The 4134-nt window shown below is 38.3% G+C and overlaps 1 pseudogene; it reads left to right on the plus strand.

The window, feature by feature from the left end:
• The first annotated feature begins 2475 nt into the window (after positions 1 to 2475).
• LOC116559115 lies at positions 2476 to 2587 on the plus strand (annotated as a pseudogene).
• The last annotated feature ends 1547 nt before the right edge of the window (positions 2588 to 4134 follow it).

Raw genomic sequence — 4134 nt, forward strand, 5'->3', positions numbered from 1 at the left:
AGATTAGCTAGAAAACCTTAATGCCAATATGAAGGGGAGAAGCAGGAACAAGAAAGAATCACAAAAAAGAAGACAATTATACAATATGTGCACTATGGGGGGATCTTCCTGGGGACATTTCACCGTATAGATTTACTTATCACAACGGATAGAAAGAATAAATTTGCCTGGCATTGGCTCCCCAAAGAGGACTACAGCCAGTAAGGATTTGCTGATTTTGTAACTTGACAAAAGAGGAAGTTTTATTCTGCCCTTAAACGTGATGGATGTTTCTCAAATCAACTAGCGGTGTAAACTCACTCGTGGTAGAATAAGAGTATCCCTGAAACTCCTGAAAATCAGCCAAGCCACTCAGGAGCTATCGAGCAAGCATCTGCAGCAGGAATAGGCACATCAACCCTACTAACTGCACACAGAAGAGCAAATGGATGAAAACAAACTGTGCCTCCCTTTGCATATCAACTTATAAATAAAAGGCTGTCTATTGTTCATTATGAAATTAATGGAAGAATTAGAAGACATGACATACCCAGGCCTTTCTGACAGGTTCGAGTATGTTTTCTCAGCATTTCCTCCCAAACCGTGGTAGGCAGCACACACACACACACACACACACACACACACACACACACACACACTCACACACAAATCCCATCCAGCCAGGAGTATCTCAACTGTCATGTAGATAGGATCTCTGATTTGTAAGGAAAAATGAGGAAAGAAAGAAGGAAGAAAAAGAGAAGAAGAAAAGAAGAAAGAGAACAGAGAGGAAGAAGAGTAGGAATGGGAAGAGAAAGGGAAAGAGTAGCAAGAAATAAAGAAAATGGAGACATTTTCTCTCTCGCGCTGACCACAACCATGGAGAAAAAGGCAATTAGACTGTCTTATATATTCATTGAATTGAAATCTCTTCTTCATGAAAAATGGCTAGTATGAAAGAGAATTCTATGTGGCTATCTTCTTTGTTTTGAAATTAAAATCAGTTGTCCGCGATAACATGCTGACTATTTTTGGACAGGATAAGTGACCTATACTTTGTTCTTTCTAGAGACAACTGAAAAGGGTGATGTGCTGCCCTGCAGGACTTTCAGAACCTGGGGCATGTTATCAGTGCCATGCTTATTAGTGCATTAGTCTGGTGTTTGATGCCAATTATAGCCCAACCTCTGTTGGAGATTTCAATCCAAATAGAAGAGTGTATAAGATTTATGGCTAAAATATACCAATGAAGTAGCATACATAGAACAAAATTCTAGGCACTCAACTTCAGAGACTCTATGCATCCATCTTAAGGAATACTCTTCATACCAAGAGAGAGTTGTCATCTTTTCCAGGCCTAGAATCCTTTTCTCTATTTCTTCCTCAGTTAATACCTTTTAAAACAAAATAGAAGCACCACTTTTTTTGATATAATTTACCTATTCAAAGCAAAATTTTTTGCTTCATCTGCGGGTCTTACAACAGCATTAGAGGCATCATTATAAGAGGACCTCATGGTACAGAGTTATTTTATCCATTGTCTCTTCCTCAAGATCCTTGAGAGCAGGACCTATGCTTTATTTAACTTTTTAAATTTTATTTTTTGTGCTTCGACACTCAATAATTTTAAAAATACTAATGTAGTAAAAAAAGGATTGTATAAGGTTAGGAAATACAAAAGGGAATACATCAACAGATTTTTAGGAATTAGCAGAGAAAATGTTATTAAGATAGAGAAGAAGAGGAAGACATAAATTAGAAGAAATGGCGTGGGAGGGTATTTGTGGAGAGAATGGTGGGAGTGTAGGTAAATGGAGTAGAAATAGGGAGGCTGACTGTGGGAAACACAGAAAGATTAGTGTGTGAGAAGCTGAGACATGAGGCTGGGAAAGCTGTAACTTGAAACTGTGGGAATTAAGTCAAGAGGAAAACGTTGGTTGATTTGTGTGAAGAAGGAAAGAAGAATTAATGGAAAAACATTGCTGACTACACAAAAATGCTTGGTTTGAAATGGAGGAGTCAATAGCAGTGGACTGAGCACGACACTGCAGGAAATGTTGAGGCAAAACCAATACCAGGATCTAAAAATGTCCAACACTTTTACCAGGGCACTTCAAAGTGCTCAAAGGGATGTTTTTTGAGGATTCTCTCTTTCTATCCTCAGAAGAACCCTATGGGGGGGCAGGCAGAAAAATGATCAATAACCCCAATTCTATCGTTAAGACACTGCTCCTGCTCTCAAGGAACTTATAACAGATCAAGGTGAGAAAAGATAGCAGGGATGGAAAGTGGCAAACAGTGGGTGAATGACAATAAGTGTTTTATATGTTCACAACTGGGGTTTGCTACTGGCATCTAGAGTAAAGAGGCCAAGATACTGTTAAACATCCTACCAAGTGTAGGACATCCCCCTACAACACAGAATCAGCCAGCCCTAAGTGTCAATAGTCCAGAGTTAAGACGCCCTTGGACAGTGTATACAAAACCCATTAAGGAGTCTACAGCCATACCACCCTGAATGCACCCCATCTCGTCTGATCTTGGAAGCTAAGCAGGGCTGGGTCTGGTTAGTACTTGGATGGGAGACCACCACTGGGTGCTGTAGGCTTTAAAAAATAACAAAAATAATAAAAAACAAAAACCCATTAAGGATATTTACTTAGATGAACTGCTTACAAAAATAGGTGTATTTCCTACATATGCATTAGGTATTATTAGAACAAACTTCAGCTGGTACTCCACTTTGGTGATAATGAAGTAACTATTGCTTTGTTTCAGTACCTAGAAATCAATACTTTTTTGTAAAAAGTCTTATTCCAATAGGAGGCAATCATTAAACAATACAACAAAATCCAAAATGTGGACTACCCTACTAAACAAATGAACCAGCTTCTTAAAAATGCATCACAAAGAACACACACACACACACACACACACACACACACTAAAGGGAGGGAAAAACATAGTGATTAGAAGAGAGTGGAGAGACCTATCAACCAATTACAATGTGTAAGCATTTTCTTTTTAAGAGCTGGGATCTTACTCTGTTAACAGCCCAGGCTGGAGTGCAGTGGTGCAGTCATACCTCACTGCAGCTTCAAAATTCCGGGCTCCAGCGATCCTGCTGCCTCAGCCTCTGGAGTAGCAGGGACCACAGGTGCATGCCACCATGCCTGGCCAATTTTTTTTTAAGAGATGGGGTCTCTCACTATGTTGCCCCAGCTTACAAACATTTTTAATTCTAATTTGAATAAACAGCTCCTTAAAAATGTATGAGACTCAGAAATTGAACACTAAGTGGGCATTTTATAATATTAAGTGATTGTTAGTTTTTAGGTATGATAATACAGTATTACAGAACGTTATTAAAAAGGAGCTTATCTTTCAGAAAGATATACTGAAATACCAATGGATGAAATAATCTGATCTCTGGGATTGTGGAGAGAAGTGGGTGCTCGTATATGAAAAGAGTCCATGAGCTGATAATCATTGAAGCTTTGTGATGGATAGTATGGGATTATTATACTATTGTCTTTAATTTTCTATTATGTGTTTGATATATTCACTAAGAAACAGTTTTGTTTAATTGTACTTTAGGTTCTGGGGTACATGTGCAGATCATGCAGGGTTGTTGCATAGGTACTTACATGGCAAGATGGTTTGCTGTCTCCATCCCAGTCACCTATATCTGGCATTTCTCCCCCTATTATTCCCTCCCCAACCTCCCCCCCCCGCTCTTTACCCATATATATGCCAACCTAATTTATCACAAAAGTAACACTGCTGTGTAGTGGGCAACATGTAGTCTTTCCAATAAAGGTGCTGCATCAATGGATGACTTGAGAAAAATAAATATCTTAATCTCTGCTCATCCAAGTCACAAAAATCAATTAAAATTGACTGTGGTCTATGTGGTTAAAGTCAAACAATAATGGCTTTAGAGGAAAACATGGGCAATCACCTTCGTGACTTTAGCCCAAGATTTCAGAAACAGAACATGAATAGCTTTAAACTAAAGCAAAAAGGTAAACGGATAACTTCTGTTCATCTAAGGATAACATTAAATGAATAAAAAAGGAATATAACTACAAAAAATTTACCCCACCAAAAAAAAAATCATATCTAGACTCTGTAAAGAACATCTGAAAACTAATA

The sequence above is a fragment of the Sapajus apella genome, unplaced genomic scaffold (genome assembly GCF_009761245.1).
Source record: "Sapajus apella isolate SASKATOON/1434 unplaced genomic scaffold, GSC_monkey_1.0 scaffold22, whole genome shotgun sequence".
Classification (NCBI taxonomy): Eukaryota; Metazoa; Chordata; class Mammalia; order Primates; family Cebidae; genus Sapajus; species Sapajus apella.